Raw genomic sequence first — 14,890 nt, forward strand, 5'->3', positions numbered from 1 at the left:
AGAATCAAATCAGTACTTTTTTTTAAAGCATACTTAAACTTCTCGAATAACATAAAAACTCATTTAAATAGAGGTTTAACACTTTGAAAAACAAAAAGGCTCCTTTCAACAAAGACTCAATGACTTTTGAAAAATAAAGAAAGTTCCTCTAAATAGAGGCTTAACAATTTTGAAAATAAATAAAGCTCTTCTAAACAAAGGCTTAATGATTTTGAAAAAATAAAAAAGGCTCTTTTAAGCAGTTGGAAAACTAAAAAAGGCTGCTCTAAGCATAGGCTCTACAACTTTGAAAAATAAATAAAGCTCATCTAAATAAAGGCTTAATGACTTTGAAAAAATAAAGAAGGTTCCTCTAAACAAAGGTTCAATAACTTTGAAAAATAAATAAAGCTTTTCTAAATAGAGGCTCAATGATTTTTAAAAATAAATAAGGCTTCTCTAAATAGAGGCTCAACAACTTTGAAAAAATGAAAAAGGCTCATTTAAGTAGAGGCTCTACAACTTTGGAAAATAAATAAAGCTCATCTAAATAGAGGTTCAACGACTTTGAGAAATAAATAAGATTCTTTGACAATTATGCCTAGAGATCTTATAAATCATTAGGAGAAATTATAGGATATTATGCTCAGAGGTCTTATATATCATTTTTAATATTAATAAATATCTTTTTTCAAGGATTCAAATTTTATGTCAGAGGTTTTTTTTTTCAAATGATAATTTGAAATTCTATCATTGGAAAGTTTTCATATCTATCTTTTCCATGTAGGATCTTGAAATATCCCTACTTTCTAAATTCATGCATTACATTCTCAAATGCAATGCATGCTATGTACTAAACATTCAAACATGCAATGTATGTTATGCAAATGTTAATTAATTAATTTTTTTCAATTATGGTACTCAAGTTTCTTAAGCTTTTTTCTCGAATCTCAAACTCTTCAATCTTCAAGTACTAAAACCAAATCAATTTAATTCTCAATCATCTTTCTATATTTTCCTTTTAAAGAAATCTTTCTTCTTAATATTCAATACCTTTACTAGGAACTGAACATTTTATTTTTGCCTCTGTCCTTTCTAACCTTTCCAAGATAATGTAGAAATCTTTCATGATATTATTCACTTATCAATCATTATTTCAATTTCAAAAAATAAAAATGTGATCACACATTTCTTTTGTTGCAAGATATTTAAGGGAAAAGCTAAGAGATGGATTGAAAATAAATGGGAAACAATCAACAAAAGAGAGACACAAGGAATGAAGTGAAATATCTCTTATTAAAAAATGGTAGCCTAACTTTGGCCATTAATAAAAAAGAATGGTTACAAAAATGGGTATGGGATAACAATGCCCAAAATAAACAATCAAATAATCATGATAACATATCTTGAAGTCTTTTTTGAAAATTCAACCACCTGATTCACCTAACAACTTAAAGCTCATCAGAATATGCTAGCCTTCATGCAAGTGAATTTCAAATTGGATGCTGCACCCTTATCATCTAAGTCGCCTTTTTAGGTTTTCAACTTAAATGAACCCCCTTTGACTCAAACTAACTTTTTGGGATTTTTTATTTGAGTCTTCCTTTTTCTATTTTTTTCATTTTTCTTTTCATTTTTTCCTTCTTTTTTCTTCCTTTCTTTAAGCATAACATTTCTTCACAGCATCAGAATTTATAGGATTAGACAAATCATCTCCATTCATCTCAGTTAATATCATGCTCTACCAGAGAAAGCTTGTTTCACAATATATGGCCTTTCCCAATTAGAAGTCCACTTTCTTTTATTATCATGCTGGCTTGAGAAAATTCATTTTAAGACCAACTCTCCTTTTCAAAAGTAACGAGGTTGAACATTTTTGTCATGAGCTCTCATTATTCTTTTTTGATATAGCTGGCCATGGTACAATGTTATTAATCTCTTCTTTTTAATGAAATTTAATTGCTCATAGAGCTCTTGAATCCATTTAGCCTCTTTCAATTTAACCTCCCTTAGAATTCTTAAAGATGGAGTTTTTACTTCCACTAGTAACATAGCATCCATCCATATACCAAGAAAAATGGTGTTGCCCCAATAAAGATACACATTGATGTCTGATAAGCATGCAACACAAATGGTATTTTTTTCATGTCAATATTTATAAGTCTTGGTCATTTTTTCAAGAATTCTTTTTATATTCTTGTTTACTATCTCAATTGTCGTATTCATTTTCAAAAGATATGGTGTTGAATTATGATACTTGATCTTATACTAAACACATATTTCGTACATCATCTTATTGTTTAGATCCTTGATATTATTTGAAATGAATTTTTTTGAAAGTTTATAGTTATAAATGATCTTTTATTTTATGAACTTGCAAATCATAGATCATGTCACACTTTCAAATGAAGTTGTTTCCACCCATTTTGTGAAATAGTCTATTATCACGAAAATAAACCTATGCCCATTAGAAGTCTTTGGGGTAATAGGACCAATGACATCTATTCCCATATGGAGAATGGCCAAGGTGGTTCCAAAACATGTAAAGCAGTAGGTGGAGCTTGGATCTTATTAGCATAGATCTGGTACTTGTCATATTTTTAAGCATAGTCAATGTGGTCACCTTTTATTATCAACCAATAGTACCTAGCTCTCATGATCTATCTTGCTATCATATGTCCATTTACGTATGCCCTATATATCCTATCATGCACCTTTTCAATAAATTTTTTTCACTATGGGCTTATTTACACATCTCAATAATATCGGATAATGACTCTTTTTGTACAAAACATCACCATTCAAGAAGAAACTCATAGCTAGTCTTTTGATGACTCTTTTATCATTCTCAGTTGCTTGGTTAAGGTATTGCTAATTTTTAATGTACTATAAGATATTATAATACCATGATTTTCCATCTTCCTCCTTTTCTACATTAGAACAATGAACTGGTATATACTTAACATCTAGCTTGATGGGTTGAATGTTAGTGCTATCATTAATTCGGATCATTGTTGCTAGAGTAGCTAAGGCATTAGCAATCAGATTTTCCTCATGAGACAAATGATGAAATTGATCATCTTTAAACTACTTGATCAACCTAAGATATACTTATGATATGGAATGAGTTTCAAATCTCTCATTTTCCATTCTCCTTTCAACTAATATATAATTAGATTTGAGTTTTTAAATACTTTCAACACTCTGATCTTTCTATTTATAATAGCTTATAAACCCAGGACATAGGCCTCATATTTAAAAATGTTATTTGTGCAATTGAAATTTAACCTCACTATTACAGGATAATAGTATTCTTTTAGAGAAATCAAAATTATCCCAGTTCTATATCCCAAAGCATTGGTAGCTCCATTAAAGTACATTCTCCAACACTTCTTATCATGCTCTTCCTTTTCAAGTTGGGAAATAGCCATCAAATCTTCAAAAAAAATTCCAACTTTATTGGCTAATAATCTTCAATGGCATGATCTACGAGAAAATTGACTATAGCACTTTTTTTTATTACTTTCTGGCTCACATACATAATGTCATATTTTGAGAGCATTACTTGCCATCTTGCAATTCTTCTTGAGAATAAAGGCTTTTTAAAGATATATTTGATTGGATCTAATCTTGTTATAAGCCAAGTGGTATGATAGAGCATGTATTATTTGAGTTTTTTTAACTATCCAAGCTAATGTGCGACACATTTTTTCTAAAGAATAATACTTGGACTCATATTCTGTGAATTTCTTACTTAGGTAGTAGATAACTCTCTATTTTCTGCTAAACTCATCTTGTTGTCCTAATACACATCCCATTAACTTCTCGCACACTGTCAGGTATAAGATCAAATTTTTTGTAGAACAGTTAGCACCAGTACTGAAGGATTAAACAAGTACTGCTTAATTTTATCAAAAGCCTTTTGACATTCCTTGTTTTATTCACCTAGGTTATTTTTATGAAGAAGCTTAAAAATAAGATCACACTTATAGGTAAGCTGAGAAATGAATTAAGAAATATAGTTCAATCTACTCAAAAAACCTCGAACTTCTTTCGATGTACTTAAAGACAACAAATTTTGAGTAGCTCATATTTTGTTTGGATTGACTTCAATTCTTCTTTTACTGACCACAATTCTGGGTTTAGCTTAAGTTGGATTTTTTTCAACCTTTTAAACAACTTGCTAAGGTTGGTGACATGATCTTATCTTTACAAGATTTTGTAATCATATTGTCCACATACACCTCAATCTCTTTATGCATCATGTTGTGAAAGAGCATTACCATAACTCTTTGATATGTTGCCCTAGCATTCTTTAAACCAAAAGGCATAACTTTGTAGCAAAATATACCCCACATGGTTATGAAAGTGATCTTTTCTCTATCATCTTAAGCCATTTTTATCTGATTATACCTTAAGAACCCATCCATGAAGGAAAACATAGAATGCCTAGCCGTATTATCCAATAGTGTGTTAATATGAGGCAAAAAGAAGTTATCCTATAGGCTAACCCTATTCAAATCATGATAATCCACACACATTCAGATGTTCCCATCTTTTTTAGGGACTGATACTATGTTGGCTATCCATTTTGGATACTTGGCCACTTGTAGGAAAGCTGTATCAAATTACTTCGTCATTTCTTTTTTAATCTTTAAAAGCATTTCAGGCTTCATTTGCCTCAGTTTCTATTAGATTGGTTTACATTTTGGCTTTAGGGGTAATTTATGTTCCACTATTTTTGTGCTAAGCCCACGTATATCCTGATAAGGCCAAGCAAACACATCCAAATTCTTTGAGCAAATATTCTAATCTTTGTTTAGCAGTAGATGAAAGTGAAGTGCCAATTCTAACCTCTTTCTTATTCTCCTCATCTTCTAAGTTTACTATTTTAGTTAAACACAACACATACATTGCATTCCATATAGACATATCTTATGCACATCATAGTTCAATGCTTTTCATACAAGTATGTTGCATTAGTCATAGGTATACATTTCATTACTCATGTAAGCATGTCATTGCATTCCATACATATGGATCCATGAATAGTAAGGTTTTATAAAACATGCATTGCATTTCACATGAACATACCTCACTATCCTTGTAATAGAACATTACGTTCCTTGTATACACATTCATGGGTGATGGAATTATTTTTATTTGAGGCCTTGTACATATAAAAACCTATTGTTTTAGGCATATTTGCACTTTTTTTTACATCCTCATCATATTCATAAAAATGCTATGTATGTCATGTAAGTTAGAAATTGTTTTTGTGGCATTCATTCAAAAAGGATAATAATATAGAATTTTTGGGCTAAGTCTAAGAATAAAATGTCTGTCTTGGTGAAAATTAGAATGGCAAAAATAAAAGATCAATTGAAGGTAAGGATTACTGCGTTGGAGTTGGATTAAGAGGAATTTTGGCTCGAGCTTCAAATAATGAAATAATAAATTACTCAATTAATAAAAATGGTTAAAAGTAGTGGTATGGTTAAGGTTGTTGCTCCTAGGGGACTGTTATCACTTTCGATTCCATCAAATCAAGATCAACTAGCTCCTATTGGTTCTAGCACTTTTGCCGAGAATACTAAGACATTGAGAGATTCGAACAGTAACCAAAGTTTAGGCAGGCTCAAGAAAGGAATGGGTTAATTGGCCATATAAATGACTGAACTTAAAAGTCTGATTTTCAAGATAGAGTCACATGGCTTCTAACAACCCTTACCAACTATCTCGAGTCCAAACCCTCACCTAAATTTTTTTCATGACTATTTTCGACCTCCTTTCCAAGCACATTAGATTAGGCCCCCCAAACTTTATTTAACCTCCAAGAATTCCACACCTGAATTCATGTCCGCCACCTCACATTTCATAACCACTTGTTCAATATGCTATCCTATTACCACTTTTTTAACCCAAATTTCAACTTAGAGTTTCTCAATTCACTCACACACTAACTATACCATCATTTTTCCAGTAAAGCAAACCAACCATAGAATAAAAGAACTCTTGAACCACTAACACCAAAGGAAAAACCCTAATTGACCTAATACCCATGTCCTACATAGATTTGTACCCATTGCTCCAAGAAAACTACCTCATTGCCCTTGTCCTTATTGAAGCCTACAAACTACTTTATCCCAAATGGTACTACCACAGTGTCTGATGTGAATACCATTTCGACATTATGGGCCATTCTCTAGAAGATTGCACATTTTTTAAATATAGGGTATAAGGACTGATAAAAGTCAAATTTTTAGATTTTGATGTCAAAATAAAGCTAGTTGTTTATAGGAATCCTTCATCAATCTATGCCAAGATATCAAATAGTGTTGTAAGTAATAGTAAAGTTGGCTAAGATAATGAATAAAAAGTTGAAGCCTTAAAGGGTTGTCCTCATTAGCAATCATAGTTAACTTTTTAGGCAAGGTAAGAGGGAATAAGAGTGGGCCTAGCACTTTTTGGCCCTATTCCTAGGATGGTTCATTATGTGCAAAATTGAAACTTTTGGGAATGAATGAAAACTTTTGAATTTTCTATGAATAGACATCAAGTTTATGTTTCATTCTTAATAATGGTGTGCCTAAAGGAGCCCATGAAAAAAAATGATGATTTCACCAAACTTTTGAGGTAAAAGAAATATCTTTAAATAAGTTGACCTGAATATAGGATGGAATTTAAGTTCATTCTTAGCAATAATAATAAAATTTGATTTGCATATCAAACATCATTTTTTTTTTAATTCATTGTTTTTCATGCCAGCTAAGGATAAAGAATGATGATTGTGAATATACTTTTGTCAAACCTTTGAAGCAAAAAGATATTTTTAAAAGTTTTAATAATAGAATTCATGTCATGCATTTTTTACTTTTGGTAATTAACAAAAGGTTTGAGGATATTGTGTCCCAAGAAATAAGATCAGTTAAATATGTGCACTTATAACACTCAAGCTTATACTAGAATCATGACAAATGAAAATGCAAGTTAGATGGATAGAATGGGAAAGGTCCAAAGAGAGATCAGGGAAACAATTATAAGAATACAATAGAGTATGGACAGATAGTTTGCAAAATTAAAATAGATGTTAACAGGGTACGAAATCCGTTAGGAGATATAGTGATGAAGGATAAATATGACTAGTTGGAATAGAGACTAAAGGCAATTGAAGGCCATGATATATATGTGAGCATTAATGCCAGCAAACTCAATTTAGTGCCTGATTTTATCATTCCATCAAAATTTAAAGCATTAGATTTTGAGAAGTATGATGGAACAAAATACCTTTCAACACATATTACCATATACTATCGAAAGATGATAAGCCACACTCATGATGATAGGTTATTGATCCATTACTTTTAAGATAATTTCACCAAGTTTGCAACAAAGTGGTATGCCTAACTAGACTAAAGTAAGATTTGCTTCTAGAATGATTTGGCAAGGTCTTTCCAACATAATATAAGTATGTTGAAGATATGGTGCCAAATAAATTGTCCCTATAAAATATAAAGAAAAAGGCAACCAAAACTTTCAAAAAAATGCACACAAATGGAAAGACATAGCAACCCAAGTACAACCACCTCTATCAGAAAAAAAATCACTATTTTGTTTGTCAATTCTATGAACACTCCCTATCATGAAAGAATGATTGCGAATATTTTCAAAAACTTTGCTGACATGGTGATTGCCTGGGAAATGATAGAAAATGCAATCAAGAATGATAAAATTATGTTGAAAGATGTAACTAATGTTGAAAAGAAAAATACATTGGAAACGAATGAATGGGAAGTGCAAACAGTCATACTTGAGAAGGTATCTACCTAAGAACTTTGTCCTATGCAATCTTATTTTTTTCATTTAACCCATTTTTCGGTCATAAACAGTACCTCTCAAAGTCTATATCTTTGTCAACCAAGCCAGCATTTGGGTTTTTTAGCAAATTGTTATCCTTAAATGACCATTCATGATCTAGTCTTTACACTTAAGCCTACTACCCGACCAATAAAAAATAAAAAAAATGACCAAGAGAAACTTTTAATCTCTATTTTTCACCTTTTACCTTTGCTAATAGAAGGCCAATACCTCACTCCTGTACCTTTGAAACAACACCGAATCCATTGGTAAAGAGTTATGATCCTAATGGCAAGTATGATTATCATATGTGGACAATTGGCTACTCAACTAAAAAATATAGATAGTTGAAGACAAACGTTAAAAATCTCATCAAGAGTGGTGTTTTGATTCTAAAATTGATGGAACAGTGGAAGTTAATTTTTTCCAATTGCAAAATGTGAAGACTTGAAATGTGGAGGAAGGCTTTGAGTATTGAAAGATTAAGATAGCATGATTTTCTTATGAACCTTTGACCTTTTGTGTATGACATGTGTATGGCATCCCTAAAAGTTATTTAAATTAATGGTTTTGAACTTTATTTTGGAAGAAATGAATGCTTTCTATTTTTCTATGAAATCTTATTTTTATGTAATTGTTTGAATAAAAGTCCCACATAATTAATTTTCATAATCATAAAATAAAAAGTGCCAAACAAAAAAAAAGAAAAAAAGGATAAAAAAGAAGAAGATTCAGAATTGTTTAAGAATAAAGTCCCGTATAAACGGTTTTCAATATCATCAAAATTTTTTTGAAAAAATAGGTCTTTTCAAAAAGAAATATATGTTTTTAAAATAGTGAGAATCTCAAAGTAATTGGTAATTACTATTAAAAAATAAACTCATCCATTACTTTCACACCTTTCCTTAACCGCTCGTATGCTTCAGTCATTTTGAATAACTTTACTCACTAGTCATAATCCTTTAAGAGGCATAAACTTTAACTTGTGAACCTAGTCATCATTTGATATATTGAGATAATAATCTTTTCTTGGGCAATGAATAAATAAGCCAGTTTTGAAAATTTATTTTGACTTTCAAAAACCAAGATTCTTTTTCAAATTTGTAATTGGTAATTCAATATGTGTCAAATTTTGCCAATATGATTGAACCATCCAAATTTTTTTGATGATCATAGACATGAAAAATACCTAAACTTTCTTTCTTAAGTAGCCCTTGTTTCATGTCTTAAGGCACATTGACTAAAAGAAGCAAAATTTCTTCTTGCCTAAGATAATTTATTTCATGCTTTAATATCTTTTCCTCTCTTTTTACCAAAAGTGCCAAATAATTTAGAACCAAATGAGCCTTTTTAAATTGTGTGATAAAATTTAGAACATCTCATACAACTTGATTTTTATACTCATAAAGAATTTGGAGTGAAAACAAGATATGGTATCAGTCATACAAAAACAATTGATGGTTGTAACACAAAAATAAAATAAAAAATAAAAAGAAACCTTTTACCTTTTTTTTCAAATAATTTGCTCTTTTAACTAAGTGATCTTATTTGAAATGATGAATGGCCATCTTTCTCTATCCTTCACATGAAGAAAAATTATCTATTTGCTACCTATTTGAGCCTATTAAATTTCTTATTCCAAAATAAACTCTAGCCAAGAATCATCTTTTATATTAGGAGGCAAAGTAAGGATATCTTGAAGAGTCCAACTTTAAGAAAAGATTTTGATATTGAGAATGTCTAATGTGCACCTCAGAGATAAGAGCTCGGGGTAAAAAATGAATGAGGTTTAAGTTAGAATTCTAAAAACTCAAGAAAGTAGTTTGCTAATGATGAAGTCAAATGTTAAAAAAAAGTAAAAAAAAAAAAGAAAAAAAGAGCAAAGAAAGAAAACACATGTACTTCGAAGATAGAAATTTGGGGTAAAAAGTGAATGATGTTTTAATTAGAATAAAAAAAAAATAAAACAAAGAAAAAGAAAGACATATACCTTAAAAATGAGAATTCAGGGCAAAAAATGAAAAAAGTTTCAATCAGAATCCTAAGTAAACCTTTAAAAAAGTAGAATGCTAAAGTTGAAGTAAGATATTTTAAAATAATAATTAAAAAAAAGCAAAGAAAATAAGACATGTTCTTCAAAGATGAGAGTCTGTGACAAAAAGTAAATAAAGCATCAATTAGAATCTTAAGAAAAAAAAAGACATAATTAAAGGAAAAAGAATGCTAAAGCTAAAATCAATTGTTTCCAAATGAATCAAGAAAGAAAGATACATGGCCTTTTATTTAGAGAATGCTCCATAAGATTTTTAGTCTAATTACCCTAAATAACATATTTTAAGCCTATTTATCCATTCTTTTAGAACCTTATTTGTCCTTCTATATTAAATTGGATCTTTTGATGCAATGAGGAAGGGACAACACCCATCTTGTGGATCTATGATCTTTTTGATAAGTAGTTATATAATAAGAAGATATCCATGACCTTGAACTTTATATTAAAAACATATGGCCCAATCTGTATGGGCAACTCAATATCTCTTAAGATTTTTCATCTAGTCCCATTGAATGCTCAGACCACCATATGACTGCTTTGGATGTAGGACTTATCGAAGGGCAGTCTAGTTAAGGTAGACATAGGCATAACATTGATAGCCGATCCATTATCAATAAGGACTTTGGCTACTATATGACTTTTGCATTTGATAATGATGTGTAAAGCCTTAGTGCTCTCTCTACCTTCAAGTAAGATCTCATCATCATAGAAAGAAATGTCATATGGCACCACTAGGTTCCTCGTCAAATGATTCACATACTCTATGGACCTGTTATAGGCCATATAGGCCTAATTTAACACTTTTAGTAGGGCATTATGATATGATTCAAAGTTTAAGAGAAGTGAAAGTAGAGAAATTTTCACTAGCATCTTATTCAATTGCTCCACCATAAAGTATTCACTATGTTTAACTAACTTCAAAAACTCACAAGCCTTCTTTTCTAGCATAGACCTTGGAGTATTTTTCTTTGAAATCTTTTGGTTTAATCTGCTTTTCTTTTTCTATTTTTGTTTTCTTTAATGTTTCCAAAATATAACATCTTTCACTTCTAGTTATGCCTCTTATTCCTATTATGTTGGAAGATTTAAACTTTTGCATAGCCTTTTGTTACTTTTAGGTTGTCACCTCATAATCATACCTTCATGGTACAACCTTATCATCTTTATAAGGGAATGGACGTAGGACTTTGAAAACTACTGGTTTAGGAACAAACTTATTTTCATTTGATTTTAGCTTTTCATTATAGTAGATGGTGATAAGCTTTGGCACCTATCTGTCTGTCATGGCTACTTCAGTATTTTCTAAAGCTTCTAACTCCTCATATAACTCTATTTGGTAGATGTCTATTAATTTTTGCACCTCATCATGGAACTACTTACAAATGTAGATAGAATGCCCTATGGCTCTATTGTGAAACTTACATGTTTAATTGGGCACATATCTTCTCACTTAGGTGCATACAGCTACTAGTTATATTAACTCAGCTTCATATAAGGCATCATACAGTTAGTTAAATGACATTTTAAGCTCATCCATTATTTTTTTCATATGCCTTTTGTCTTCATCCAAGGCATTGACTATATGGTTGGATAAAAGATTTTAGCTAATGTTGGATGCTAAGTTCCCACTAGTTTCAAAATTTATCAATCCTTTTTTAATCAGATGTTACACTTTTTACTTTAAAAAAAGGCAATTCTCAGTAGAATGTCTTATTACCCCATAATGGTAGTCACAATAGATGGTAGCATCATACCATTTGGGATAGGGAGATTTTGATTGTTTTGTAGGAATAGATGCAATGAGGTGGCTTTTATAGAGCTTTTGATATAGCTTAATATAGCTTGTAGCTATGGGATTAAAAGTGGGTCTTTCTCTTGTCCATGGTTCTCGAGCACTACTTGTTGTGTTGGCTGGATGAGTAAGTGATCATGGTGAAGATGGATAAGAGAGTCGTGTTGCTAGTTGGTAAAGGGAAGTGGAAGTATGATTCACACTGTGATGATATATGGGATAGGTTGGCTAAGAGTAGCTTTCGAATTATTACCTTTCAAGACTCACAACTTGAGTCTCACTTTTTTTCTTCTTAAGTGCTCTTTTGAAAAACCTCCCTTATTTAAGTTTGCCATTTTTTATGACATTTTGAATGATTTCTCCCAAAATCACCATATCAATAAAATTTTTAGTCTTATTTCCTATCATTCTTTCATAATATAACGACTTTAGAGTGCTCACAAATAGCATTGTAGTTTTTTTTTCTGTCAAGGGAAATTGTACCTAAACAACTATATCCTGCCACCTTTGGGCATATTGTTTGAAGGATTCAGATGCTTTCTTTTCCATTCTTTACAAGGAAAGGCGATCAAGGGCTATATCAATGATGTGACAGTATTGGTTAATAAATGACTGGGTCAGATCTTTTCATGATTTTATGTGAGTTTCATCCAATTAAACATACCACCTTACCGTAAACCCAGTTAAGCTATCTTAAAAAACATGTATAAGTAGTTTCTTATTACTAGCATGTGTCACCATCTTATGATAGTACATCGTTATATATGTGATAAGGCACCTAGTACCGTCATACTGTTTAAATTTCAATACTTTAAACTTAGGTGGCATCACCACATTTGGTACTAAACAAAGCCCTACTGTGTCCATGGATCTATAAAAATCGATTCCTTTTATAGCTCGCAATCTTTCCTTAAGCCTGTTCATGGCCTGATCAATCTTAGAATTTTTCAAAGGTGCAACTGCATGTGACTTTTCTTTCTCTTTTGTTTCATCTAGCGTAGGGAGTTGAATGGGCTTAGCTACCTTTTTGATGAAGACAAGATTATTATAACTCTGGACATTCTCATGATTGGGTGCATAAGTCATTCTCGAGTAGTTGTGATTTGGAAAAGTTACTTGTTGTGGTTGAAAGTCGAGGTAGTTTGAGTTTGATGTGGACTGAAACCTAGAGGATATATTGATTCAATAGCTTCATGTGAGGTATCCTTTTTTATTGCCTTTACTCTATTTGCTTTTTCCAAGGCTTCTAAAATTTTGCTCAATTTTCCTCCTAATACCTCTTGACCCTTTGGTATCCTTTCAAGATGAGTTACATTGTCCTGCTTCATCTTCTTGGCTTTAGCCCGGGTATTCTATAAATATGTAGCTATTCTTGCACCTAAGTACCACGATTAAAAATCTATGATAATGAGTGAATAAATGTGATGCAATGCATAGAAAAAAATTAAAAAAATATTTGCCCCTTAAAATTTCAACAAAAGTGAATTTTTATTTATCCATAGGAGTCTATTTTACATTAAATCTAATACTGTCCCTCTATAAAAACACCTAACTTGCTCATACTAGTCTTTAGGCTCCTCAATGAAGTTTAGCAGTCTCTGTCCATGGTCCTTTGCTAGTGTGACTGAAGCTCTCAATGCCTCAGCCTATTTTGCCATCTTGCCTGCCTTGACCTCTACTTTGCCTATCTAGGCTGTGAGATGCTCTACATACCTTTGTTTTCCTAACCCTTCTATTTTGTCAAACCACACTTGATAGGATAATTCTTTTTACTTCACTGTGAGTGTTCTGACATGGTTTTTTTGTTCATTCAAATTTAACTTCAGGGTCAAAATATATTTTGGGGGCATTTCATTTTCTTGTTGAACTTCAACATAATCATCTTTTATTTGTGAACATTTTTTTCAACATTCTGATGAGTTAGATCTATGTTGTTTAATTCTTTGACCTACTCTTGTATACGTAATCTCTTGTGCCCTTATCGCAGCTCCTTTAATTTTGTAAAGGCATCATCCTATTCTCGAACAACTTTTTGAGCCTTACTATATTCCTTAGAAATCCTATGGACTTGAATTTTTAGATTTTTTGCTTTGTTTTGCCACTAGTCCTTTTCTCCTTGAAGCTTCAAAATTTCTTGTTGCAATTTCTTTATTTTTGCTTCATATTCTCTCCTTGTGGACTCTAGTTCTAAAGGAACATCATCTTATTTATGTTTCACTGACTGGCAATGGTTTTTAGGCATAGGTGCCACATTTTAACCCCTTTTGGTTCTCCAAATTAAATATTCCCTGGTGGCTTTATCAATAAATAGGTTAAGGCTTACTCTCTCGGGCCTCTCCAGGCCTTGATCATCTATTAATCTTTTGAAAAGTTTAGGGCTCCCTATATGAACAATCAAGCTGGCTAAGCTTATAAGTCATAGGAATGAATTATTCAGCTTCATGCTATTTCCTTACCATCAATGGTGCATAACTCATCAATCCTCATAGTCCTAAAAGTGAAACCTCTACCTCATTTCTATATTGATACAACATATGTTCCTAGTTCATCTATAGAGCTAACCATTTCACTTCACTAGCTATGAGCTTTTGCAATAAATATCTCTATTTTTCTAAGTCTTTACTTCTGGCCAAATGCTCTGAAAAAATTCCCTAATTAGGGTTTGACAATGAAAATATAGTTTGGATAAGGTGCTCTTCCTACATTCAAAATGGCTTTTCATCCATAAATACAGTAGTAGTGTGCAACCCATAAATCATGCTTTGTCATTTTGCCTACAAAAGTTCAAAGAACTGATGGTTTCTACTAAAATAGCTGGTGAAGGATTACACCTATTTTCAATTTGTTCGAAATGATCAACCACCTCTATCTTAATATGGCTTAAAACCTTAGGGAAAATAACTAACCCATATATGGCTAAAGCAAACACGTTCATTTCCTGATCATCATCTGGACATTTGATAATGAAATCTCAGAGAATCTCCCATGGGATACCCTTATGCTCTCTTTTCTTGTGAATGTATGAATTTATGACCTCTTTTCCTATTCCTAGAACCTAGACCAGCTTCTTGTGATTTCTTGATTTGTGCTTCTTCACATATATTTTATCTAGATATAGTAAATGCATATCACTAAAGTCGAATACTCTTTTATTGTTGGCACAAAATCAACCTCATTAAAGATAAAATAATGGTAAGAAGGATCTTAGA

This window comes from Durio zibethinus, chromosome 19, assembly GCF_047325235.1.
Source record: "Durio zibethinus cultivar Kanyao isolate XHJ-2024 chromosome 19, ASM4732523v1, whole genome shotgun sequence".
Lineage (NCBI taxonomy): Eukaryota > Viridiplantae > Streptophyta > Magnoliopsida > Malvales > Malvaceae > Durio > Durio zibethinus.